General features: G+C 45.5%; 1 pseudogene across 1 annotated transcript in view; it reads right to left on the bottom strand.

Moving 5' to 3' along the window:
* Positions 1-12,066, bottom strand: part of LOC101962537 (E3 ubiquitin-protein ligase RNF213-like) — a 91,724-nt pseudogene that overhangs the window by 53,704 nt on the left and 25,954 nt on the right. The window contains exons 13-18 of the transcript XR_013429437.1: positions 11,794-11,813; positions 11,294-11,484; positions 8,354-8,515; positions 5,553-5,642; positions 4,806-4,928; positions 466-637 (exon numbers count right to left, since the gene is read on the bottom strand). The product of XR_013429437.1 is annotated as an E3 ubiquitin-protein ligase RNF213-like (transcript). The remainder of the gene's footprint in view (positions 1-465; positions 638-4,805; positions 4,929-5,552; positions 5,643-8,353; positions 8,516-11,293; positions 11,485-11,793; positions 11,814-12,066) is intronic.

Below are 12,066 nucleotides of genomic sequence, written 5' to 3'. Positions count from 1 at the left end.
ATTCATAAACCTGCACCATCATTTCCAGGGCAATCAATGCACAACACCTGGGAAGGCAATGGCTGAAGAGTCACTTCATGTTTTGTTAGTTATCAATATTAGTCTCAATCTGTGACAGATGGGCTTCACAGGGAGGCAAGCTGGGCTTGGATTTGAGTTCCAAACACTTGTTATCTTTGAAAAAGTAAGTCTCCAAGACACTGGGTAAGCTACCTGCCCTGGGCACTTCCATTCCCTCAACTGGAAATCAAGGGCCTTGGGGACTTTCAAGGGGCTGCTTCAAGGACAGTGTGTCCCCCCAAGAGCAGGTATTCAGCAGGCACTCAGCAGAAAATGGCTCTGGGCACCTCTGCCCATCCTGCCTTTACCAAACCTCAGCACATGCAGGCTGAGGATCAGGTCAAGTACCTTGCCCTGTTCTATTGCCCAAGGAAGGACAGCAACCCCAACCAGTCCTACACGCACCGTACAACTTGAAGAGCTGCTTCACATCTGGCCCCGTAAGCAGGTATTCAAGAATCTCATCCAGGCCTTATCTGTTGTTCCTGGGCCAGGACTTGGTGATCACAGCAGACACAAGGCTGCCAAATTTCTGCAAATCATGACAGGAGACTCCCTCTAGGACACTGATCCGAGACTAAAAGAAAATGAATTAAAAAGAGAGAATTTAGAAGATTTTACTGATTTATTTTTTAATGACATAAGTTAGCACTCAATAGCATTTCAGAAATCTACTGAAGCTAGCTTTATAGTGCCTCCAAAACAAAAAAAAATACACACAGAAGAGAGGCTTGGGATATCCCCCTGATAAAGGGGGAGTTTAGCTTATCAGAGGCCCTAGGTTTCATCCTCATACTGCAAAAAGAAAAAGAACAGAAAATGTAAAATACTTAATGTTTCCTAAAGCATATCCATTCCCCTGTGGCCTGGTTCCATATGTGAGGTGCCAGAGATTTGAAGATGCACACAAACAAATGAACACACCCCAACAACCCCAAGTCACATGCCCTCCCAGCTCACTGCCAGCTTCTGTATTTCTATTAGACTTGCCTGCAAAGAAAAATACCAAAAGCAAGATGAGGAAAACTTTACTACGTTGTACGTTTTATATCCTGAGCTGCCCTCAAACACCACTGACACTACAATTCTCCTTCTGATGCTTCACCAAAAAACAAAACACTTTTCTTCTTTGGGTTCACATTTTTACAAAAAAAAGTTTCAGTAATCAGTACAAAACACTGGGTGAACTAACAACAGATACTTTTTGACATTTAAAAGGATAAAAGAAAACATTAACTAGCAATAAATAAAAAGTTATAGACCATGGGGAAGTGAGATTTATCCCAGGAATAAAACCATGTTTTAGCATCAAAAATCAGTTAATAAGCCTGGTGTGGTGACACATGCCTGTAATCCCAGCAGCTGGCTAGGCTGAGGATCAAAATTTGGAGGCTAGATTCAGCAACTTAGTGAGGCTCTGTCTCAAAATGAAAAACAAAAAGTGCTGGCAATGTGGCTCAGAGATAAAGCACCCCTGGGTCCAATCTCTAATGTCACATATACAGACTTAAAAACATGAATACATCACACCAATAGAAAAAAAAATGACACAATCATTTTAATAGATGCAGAACACGTATCAGACAAAACTCCAAGAACAAGACCAGGATGGCCAATTTCACTCCTTTGTCAGTCCCAGAGTTGCTATCCGGGGCAATTAGGCATGAAAATGGAAAAAAAAATGTGTTGGGATTGGAAAGGAAGTACTATCCTCAAAGGCAGATAACATGTTCATCTACATTGAAACTTCAAAGAAACTATTCTCCCATGTATGCTCTGCTAGAGCCAAGAAACAAGCCTGCCAAGCTGTAGGTCACAGAGATGAGATGCAGCCCTGTTTCCAAGTGCTAGTGATGAACAATCTGAAAACAAAATTGAGAAAATAATTTTAAAAAAAATTTTTAGTTGTAGATGAACACAATATCTTTACTTTTTTATTTTTTTATGTGGTGCTGAGGATCAAACCCAGTGTCTCGTATGTGCTAGGCAAGCGCTCTACCACTGCACCACAACCTCAGCCCTGAGAATATCATTGGTCACAATAGCAAAGGAATAAAGAACTTAGGAATAAATTTCACAAAAGAAATGCAGACCTCACTATTTGCAAACCGCAAACCATTGTTGAAAGAAATTAAAGACCAATATAAATGGGGAGACATTCTAGGTTCAGAGACCATGAGATGTGACATTTTTAAGAGGTCAACACTCCCCAAACTGACCTACAGATTCAAAGCCATCCCTGTCAGAATCCCAGCTGCTTTCCTTGCAGAAATTGACAAACTGATTCCAAAATTCATATGGAATCCCAAGGGATCCAGAAGAGCAAACGATGTCAAAGAGGATAATGAATCAGGAAAATACATGCTTCTTAATTTTACGACCTACTTGAACGAAATGGCAGTGGAGACATGGACAGATGTGAGGTGAACCCTCACAGCTACGGTCAACAGACTTTTTGATAAGGGTGCCAAGATCAATCAAGGGGTGAAGTACAGTGCCTTCCTCAAATGGTCTGAAACAGCTGGATCTCCACATATAAGAGAATGTACCTGGACCCTTACCTCATACCACATAGAAAAAGGAATTAATGTTAAGAACTAACACTCTAGAGCTTTCAGAGGGGGTTGTTCCATGACAGAGCACATGCTTAGTATATGATCCTAGGTTTAACACTGGTGCCAAAAGCAAAACAAAACAAAAACCTTTTAGAGAAAGACACAGGTAAATCTTGATGACCTAGAATTTAGCATTAGATTCTTTGATGTCAAAAGTACTAGCAACAAAAGAAAAAAGAATATAGACACATTGAATTTCACCAAAAGTTAAAACCTTCCCAGGAGTGGTGGAGCACACCTGTAATCCCAGCTACTCAGGAAGCTGAGGCAGGAAGGTTACAAGTTTGAGGTCAACCTGGGCAACTTTGTAAGACTGTGTCTCAAAATAAGAAACAAAAAGGGCTAGAGATGTAGCTGAGTGGTAGATCACCCCTGGTTTCAATCTCTACTATCACAAAGAGAAAGAGAGAAAAAAAAATTAAAAGTCTGTGTGCTTCTAAAAAAACTACCAAGAGTGAAAACAATCCAGAGAATGGGAGAAAATACTGGCAGATCACATATCTGACAGGAGATTTGCACCTGATTATCCAAAGAACTCTTTAAGCCACAATAAAGGAAATACTACAGCCCAATGAACAAAATGGGCTAAAGATCTGAACAGACATTTTTCCAAAGACATTGCAAAAAGAAATAGCCAATAAACATATGAGAAGGTACCCGAGGTCATAGATATCAGAATCATTAGAGAAACCACTCCAGACCACCAGACTGTACTTCCCAGGTCTGAGAGCAAAGGCTGTGGGGTGTGGAGAAGTCAGGACCCTCTGAAGCTGGCAACTGACATGGAAATGGTCCTGCCAGTGTGGGAATGGGCCAGACAGTCCTTCAAATCACACAGGTACTAAGTGATCCAGCCACTTCACCATAAGCATAGACAGCATGAATAGCATATCCACAAGAACCTGTGCATGGTGGTTCGCAGCAGCAGATTTATAACAGGCATCAGTCAGGGAGAGCTTGGATATCCATCAGGGGACAAACGGAACATAAAAGCACACTGCGTCCATATGATGAGCAACATGTAGCCATGAAACAGGACAAAGTACTGACAGGTGCTCCAGCATGGAGGACCTTAAACACACACTCAATGAAGCCATGTGCTTAAGGCCACAGCCTATGTGATTTCATTCCTGAGCAGTCTGTGGAGGACGAAGGGGATTAGGTGCTGCTGGGGAGGGGTCTGGGTCAACATGGTGGAGGGTGGACATGGCAGCTGAAGAGCTGTGCTTTCTTTCTGAGCTAATGAGAATGTTGCCAGGTAGACTGTGCTGGTGGTACCCACACCTGCAAACACATTCCACCACCTAAGTGTGGCTTCCAAGGGTGAGCGACAGGACATGTGACTATCATGTTACTAAATCACTGAGCAAAGAGCAAATGAAAGCCTTAGAAAGTATTATCCATGTAAAAAGATGAGAATCTGTTTCCTTGGAAGAAGGGACTTCTAATTCTTGGGAATCCACTGGCCAACAATGAAGGTGAGGCCTGTGCAGGGCATGAGGTGTCCTGTAGGAAACAGAGCAGGGTGCTGGGGCCATCGGGGAGCCACAGTTGTATTGTGTGGGGACTACTCCTGTCACGAGGTAAGACAGAACCCATACCACTTTGCAGAAAAAAGCTAAGTGAACTGATATAATCTTTTCACCCTTTTTCTGCAGTTTTGGGAATAGAATCCAGGGCCTTGCACATGCTGGGCAAGCACTCTACACCAACAAGGATGGAGTCTATTTATCTTCATAAGCTTCCTTCCATAGATGCTTTATCAACCTTTGGGGTCCTTTCCTGTATACCTGTTGGGCAGGAGTTAACAAACCATAATAAACCAGCAGCAACAATCACAATGGGCAGTTGGAGGCATAGCCCACCAGATAACCTGCACCAAGGCATGTGAGCATGGTTGTGGTTTTGCATAGCAAGCATGGGCTGCCTCTGCAACAGGAAGCCAAGTTTCATCTCAAGGAGTGGGTAGAGAGCACTGGATCACATGAGGCCCAAGCCAGAGAGGGGACACCTAGGACCCAATCCTGATCAGCAGAGGCCTTGGAACTGGCAAGCACTTAGGTCCTGGAGCTGGCCATGTCAACAAGCAGCTATGAACCCAAGCATGTTTCTCAAGAAGAGATTGGTCACCTGGCAGGCAGAGCTCACAGCTTCGATGACACACTTCTCAAAGCTCCTGGCCACACTGTCCTTGAGGCCAGCGGCATCCCAGTGAGGGCTGCAGAAGGCAGAGATCTGGGAGAGAGGCCTCTCCTGCAAACACAGAGGTGGGTGGGGTGTGAGTGGTTATTCTGACTCCCCTCCTCCCTGCCCTACACTAAGCATGTCCTCCCTGCCCGTCACCAGAGGAGCAAAGATGAAACCAAGTTAGTCTCTTCCCATGCTACAAAAAAGTAGCCAGAACAGCAGCTTGCAAAAACATGCAAATTTTGAAAAATGAGCCATTTTTACTCGCTTTTGTCTTGCTAAAAAGATCCATTTGATCAGGTCCTTATAAAACAGTCATGTAGAAACCAATTTTCCTGGATTTCATTCAAAATGAAGGGCATTTTTGATTGTGTGTGTTTTCTCCATGTCATTGTGTTTAATAAGGCTGCTGCCACCTGCAGGTCCCTTGGAGCATCTACACATAAAGTGCTTTATGACACATGTCTAGGGGCCCAGTGACAGCCAGTCCCATTCCCTGGCTCTTCTCAAGAATGTCACACTAGAACTCTGAAATGTTTCTGTAGTCAAACTGCAGAGGCCTGATCCGAAAGAAAAATGCAAAGCTGGGGTGGATCCCAGGGCTTGCACACACTGCACTGCTCGTAGCCCGAGGTCCTGCCAATGGTCTGGGCTCATCACCACTCTGAGGGTGTCCCTCGTGTCTGGTACCTGCTTGAGCCTCCCTTCCATGTCCCCCAGCAGCGACTCCTGCCAGCCATGCTCTGCAGGAAAGTTTATTCCCACCAGCCGCCGCCAGACCTGCAAAACCCATGTATTAAGTGACAGCCACAGGGACAAGTAAACATCACAGGGATATCTTACAGAAAAGATAGCAATAGCCAGGTGTGGGGGGTACCTGTGGTCCCAGCCGCTCAGGAGGATTTTGAGTTCAAAGCCAGCCTCAGCAACTTAGAGAGGCCCTCAGGACAGGCAGCATTAGGAGAACAGGAGCCTTGGAGCAGCTGCCCTACCCATGTGCCTCTATATGTCTACCTGACATCTGGATCCAGGGTCCACCTTGGGACACATAATGCATTTACTGATCATGTCTCTTTTCTAGAGAAGTTCTCTGGCATTATCTTTTCCTGATGTTGACAATTTTGAAAAGGTCAGGCCTTTCTGTAGACTGTTTCTTGACTCAATTGACTAAAAGTTTTCCCTTGATTACAATAGGCTTGGTTGGAACACTACTAAGTCAAGCCACATAAAAATGCACTTGGTATAGGTCAGATGTGGCCAAATGTCTGCACTTGCCACAGCTGCCCAATCAAACACCTCTAGCCTTAACAAGCAGCCCATGAGACCTGTTGGTGCTATCGGGGCTGACAGAGAGGTTGGCCCTTGATTAAGGTTTGTTTTCCAGAATTCTTCACTGTGAAAGTCGTCTTTCCTCCTCCATAAAGGCATCTGCAATGGGGCACTGGAAATCCTGTTTCCTCTTGGAGCCCCCACTGATCTCAGATTCCTAGGTGAAACCTGCCTGCATCAGCTATTGTACCTTGGTTACAAAGTGATAGTCTTCTATTGTAATTATTTATTCTACATTTCTTAGTTCTTTTTTTCTGTATGTTTGTCAATGAATCTTAATCTGTTCCTATCATTTTGCCTTTTAATAATCAAATTGTACCAGATTTGGCTAATGTAACCATCTTCAACAGTTTTCTTAAAAAGTACAGAATAACTTCAGACTTCCAAAACACTGCAAAGATAGCCCAGATAATTTCTATGCTTTTTTGGCCCCATTTCTGCAATCATGAACATGACCACCATTCAGTCATCAAAAGTAAAAACCTAGCAACAGCAGACCACCATGGCAACCACAGACTTCACATGAAGTCCTCTTGCTAACCGAGATGTCTGGATCACCACATGTGTTTAACTCTATCCCTGTGATGGGCCTGCAGCCTCAGCACTTCCTGACATTCTAGCACAAGGAGCTCTTGGTCCACCTGTGCATCTCCTGGAGATGGCTCATGGAGGTGGCTCTTCTTCCAGGAATAGCATTGTGTGGTGGGAAATAGCAGTTAGAAGATATGATTGGGCCATGTGAGGTGGAACATGCCTGAAATCTCAGCTACTCAGGAAGCTGATGTAGAAGGGTCACAAGTTCCAGGCCATCCTGGGCAACTTAGTGAGACCCTGCCTCAAAATAAAAAATAAAAAGGGCAGGGGATATAGTTCTGTGGTAAAGTTCTCGTGGGTCAGTCCCCAGTACAAATTAAAAAAAAAAAAAAGAAAACCCATGATGTGATATGTTGTGCTCAGGTCCCAGGGCATCATTATTTCTATAGGTGCTCATGGTCCCAGGGTGCCTTTGCCACAGGACTCTTGATGGACAGAGGGGGCAACTATCTAAATCATGAGTTCCTACTACTATTTCTAGCTCCTTCCATACCACATAGCTCTTTTACCCCTTTGTATTTTCCTTCTCCTGGTGAGAAAGAGCCTTGACTTCCAACAATACCAACAGCATGTTCATCTCCCCAGACCTTGGTAAATTCACTTATAAAACAGCAATAACAGCAACAACCACCTCAGAGTAGATGTTTAATCAATTTCACTTATTTTTATCATTACTACTGCACTTAGAAACATTCTTTCTTGTCAGTGGCTCCACAGCTATCCTTCACTCATGTTTAATGCCTGGGGATTATACCACTTAGAATCCTGGAATAATATTTAATAATCCAATTGTGTTTTCCTGGAATTTCAGTCTGATGGTATCAAACTTCATAAAGTAGTTGGAGGAGGATTTTTTTTTTTTTGTCCTTGATTGAAATGAACAACTCTCTGGCCCTGTGCCCATCCTAATCTATACAGTTGGGGTACCCCTGCCTCACATCACAATGAGTCCTGCTCCCAACTCTGTGTGAAGACCATGAGCAGGTTCCACAGTCTCCCTGGAAGACTGTGTCTGAAGGGGAACAACCTTCCACTTCCAGGACAGGGAATAAGGCAGCCAGGCTGAAGAGCAGGCCTGGGGTGGGCAGGACCTCCTGCCTCCACCTCCTTCCACTGCAGCCCTCTAAGAACTCAGGCTCCCAGATCCCATAGGGTCTTAGTCATCCTTACCATCACTGGGGTGCCTATTGTGGAGTCCTTCCCATGTCCCAGGCTTTGGGGGTAGAGTTCATCCTGTCAAATGGCTTCACTCAGTTGCCAGCTAAAGGCACTTCCTATCATATTGGCCTTCTTTTTCCAGTGCTGCACTGCTGGCTTGCAGCCTCAGACCGGAAGCAGATGGTCCTCCTGGCAACCCCTGCCTCAGCGTGACTGCACCCCATCCTCCCGACTTCCTGACAGGCAAAGGGCAATGTCCTGTCCTCAGAGTAGGGGCCAGGGCCAGAGGCAAGGTACATGATGAGCCCAAGCCTTCAGGCCTTGGGACCAAATAATTGGTGATGGGCCACAGCTCTGTGATTCCCCACCCTGGTGCCTGTGGAGACTCTGCAGCCTCAGGCAAAGCTTACCTGGATTTCCTCAGGGTATGTGAACAGGACAGTTGAACCTTTCCAGAACATGTTCTTTGCTAACACTGTGTGCAGCCAGGATCTTGTGATGGCCAGGACACCCTGGAAGACAACTGTCAGTAAGCCTTTCCTGGCTGTGGCTCCCAGGTCCTCTACCAAGTCCTGTGGGCACATAAAAGATTTACCAGCTCTGCTCTGCTCCTCCCCACACCCAAGCCATCTCCTAGCTCTGTCCTTGTTGGAAGCCCAACTGACACAAGCACTGTCATTTCTCCAAAACCCTGGGCTCCCCTAAAAGGGGCCACATGGGAGAGGAGAGGAGAAGGCCTAGGTGTTATAGGTCCCTGAGCAGACTCCACCTCAACAAGAGCCTCCAGCAACGGGAGCACACATAAGAGCCCTGTGCTTTCTCCAGATCAGGTGAGAAGAATGGACCCATGAGCAGAGAGCTTCCAGAGAACCCAGGGCCAGTGGACCATGCAAACTCCTGGCACCCACTCCTCAGGGATGTGAAGTAAACCCTCTCTGGCCTGAGGCCAGCCAGTCCTTTCCCTTGGCAACTCTGTGGGGACAGCCACTTTCTCTCCTCCTCTCCTCTACCACCACACCAACAGAACCACCCCCTTTGGGGGCTCAAGGCCTCTGGTGTCCTGTCACTCCCTCAGCCCCTCTTTGCACTCCAGAGGTATCTGCCAGGGAGCACATGCAACTCCAGCATCAGGCCCCTCTTTAGAGAGGCCTCTCCTGAGCCCCTGAGGGCTGCACAGCTTGTGCTCTTACAGAGCCCACAAAACCTGGGTCTGCCACCTCCTGCCCCCCTCAAGGCTCACAGAACCACCCTGGTGCCTCCATCTGGGCAAACTGATGAGGTGACCAAGCAGATGCCATTCCTGCAGGAAGGAACCAACCAGAGTAGAAGAGATGACCCATTCAGACAGCCGGAAGAGCACGGTCCTCAGCCACAGTAAGCGCCAAGGTGGAGAAACACAAGGAGCTGGGGAGGCATACCAACAACAGGGCTCCAGGCAGGGTAACCAGAGCACAGGGCACAGGTGAGAGCAGGGCAGGACAGCGTGAGGGGTCTCAAGGGAAACTGAAACAGGGGCCCTTGCACAATGTCCTTGAACAGCACAGCACCTTCCAGGACAATCTGGATGCCTCAGCGGGGCATGCATTTCCCTGGTACTAGGCCTCGAGCATTCCACTAACTCCAAAAGTGGCCCCAGTCCCATACTGACCCATCCTAGTGTCATCCAGGGCTGTACAGAGGTGGTCAATAAATGAACTGCAGGAACAACCCTGAGGATGAACAAGCAGCAGGGCCCTGAACTGTGCTCTGGTCCTCATGGCAGCCGCCCAGATGACCATCCGACAAGAGGCTCCCACTTGCCCCGGTATGTTTCTGTTTTAATACTGCAATTTTTTTTTTTTTTTTTTTTGCAGCACAGGTAGAGCATTTGTGACCACAGATCTGGGACCCCAAACAACAAATGGGGACATTTCCTTCTGCAGAAAAGTAAATCCTAAATAACTGACAAACTTCCAAAGCATCATCTATTGGGAACTGGCACTAACCTGGGATGGATAAAATAGTACCACCTGGGAGAAGGCAGACACCTTATCAGTAATCATTCTTAGTGCCTGTAATCCCAGTGGCTCAGAAGGCCAAGGCAGGAGGATCCCAAGTTCAAAGCCAGCCTCAGAAACTTAGTAAGGCTCTAAGCAACTCAGTAAGACCTTGTCTCTAAATAAAATACAAAAAAAAAAAAAAGGCTAGGAATGTGGCCAGTGGTTAAGCACCCCAGGGTTCAACCCTGGCATAAAAAAAAAAAAAATAGAGTGTGTCTGTGGTATTTTAAAGAATAAAGGCTGAAAGGAATAAAGTGAAAATACAGACTTAACCATCTCCATTCCTGATGTCACAGTTCTGAAGTGGAAAAAGTTTAAAAAGAGAGTATGCAAATGGTAGAAGACCTTCAATGATACACAAAAGTATAAGAGGTTATGATGGTCAAGGGGGAGGGGGAACAAAAGGGTGAGAATTGAACAACAGCAGAGGAGGCAGAGAGGGAAGGTGGGAGGGGAGGGGAGGGGTGAATAGTAGGGGATACAAAAGATAGCAGATTACAACAGTCACTAATATGCCATTAGGTAAAAATGTGAGTATGTAACAGATGTGATTCTGATATCTGTATATGGGGTAGAAATGGGAGTTCAAAACCCAATGGAGTCAAATGTATGAAAGATGATTCATCAAGAACTCTGTAATGTTTGGAACAATCAATAAAAAAAAGAAATCAATAAATATTGTATTAAACTCACTAAAAAAAAAAGAAAAAAAAGAGTCGCCTGAGATGCCACTCTGCATCACCCACAGCAGAAGCTCAGGACCCATAGTGGAGACGCTGCATAGCAACGCAGAGCTCCCAATACAGCAGCAGGAAAGCTGCCCTGAGACACAGGTGAGAGAACTGAGTGTGAAGGCCAAGGGCAGAGCATCTCCAGTGGCAGAAATCAAAGTCTGGTTCCCTCTGGGGCATGAGGGGGAGGATGACTTCAGGTTGAGGGGCACAGGGGCCTGAGCAGGGCAGCAGGACATGGGCTGTACTGCCATGTTGTGTTGCAACATGAAGAGAAGGGTTCTGGCAGGGAAGATGAGGCATAGATATGTACTTTTTTAGGGGGAAACAGGCCCTAGTTTTCTGTGAACAATAGAATCAAGGACAAAGAATGGATCATCTTTTTTGTGAGGCTAAGAGCTAAGTGTGTAGTCTGCACAAAACAGAACCCAGTATCTAGGAGGTGCCAAATAAATACCTGACAGCTGACTTGACCACTCTGTCTCATCCAGGATTCCCCAAATACCCCAAGTTCCCTTCCAAATAAGACTGCATGGAATCTCAGACCTCTCCTGGGCATGACATTTGGGACATAACTCACCACTGGAAGTCTAAGTCCAATAATTCTGCAAATGATCTCGGCAGACAAGGCAGGGATCTCGTAAAACCTCAGGCGGTTGGTGATCCTGCAGACAGCTTCATGGAGCTTCAGGCACACAGTCAAGTAGGACTCTAATGAGGTCTTCTCAAGAATCCTACCCCGACCAGGATCCAGAGAGATCATTGAAGTCACTGGGAAATGAGAAAACAATACCAATTATCAATCAATTACCAGTCCCTTCTCCTTTTTTAGATATACAAGTATGCCTGTACTCACAGCGCCTCAGGAGGCTGAGGCAGGAGAATGGCCCAATTCAAAGTTAGCCTCAGCAAATTAGCAAGACCTTATCTCAAAATAAGAAACAAAAAGGGCTGGAGTGTGGCTCAGTGGTAAAAAGCCTCTGGGTTCAATCCCCAGTACTGCAAATGAATTAATTACTTAAAATAAAATAAATGACCACAAGTAAGGCATTTACTTGATCTCCTCTAGGCTATCTTTACAATAAGCCTTAAAGCTGTGACTGAAATAAGAAAGGAACACAGTCATTTTGACTTAGCTCAGCAGTTGGAACTCAATCAAAACCAAGTTAAAATATTTTTCAAATACATTCCCTTATTCAAAAACATAGCAAAGGATGAATCTTTCTAATAATTTAAATATAACTTAAGAAAAAAATCAGATACAGAAGGGAGAGAGGGAGGGTACTAGAAGAAGAGTGTGCACTGTGTACGGAATTTCTTCCACTTGGTGTGAACGGGTTTCACATTTACTAA

The sequence above is a fragment of the Ictidomys tridecemlineatus genome, chromosome 13 (genome assembly GCF_052094955.1).
Source record: "Ictidomys tridecemlineatus isolate mIctTri1 chromosome 13, mIctTri1.hap1, whole genome shotgun sequence".
Lineage (NCBI taxonomy): Eukaryota > Metazoa > Chordata > Mammalia > Rodentia > Sciuridae > Ictidomys > Ictidomys tridecemlineatus.
The sequence above is the reverse complement of the archived record's forward strand: the minus strand, read 5'-3'. Positions and strand labels throughout refer to the sequence as shown.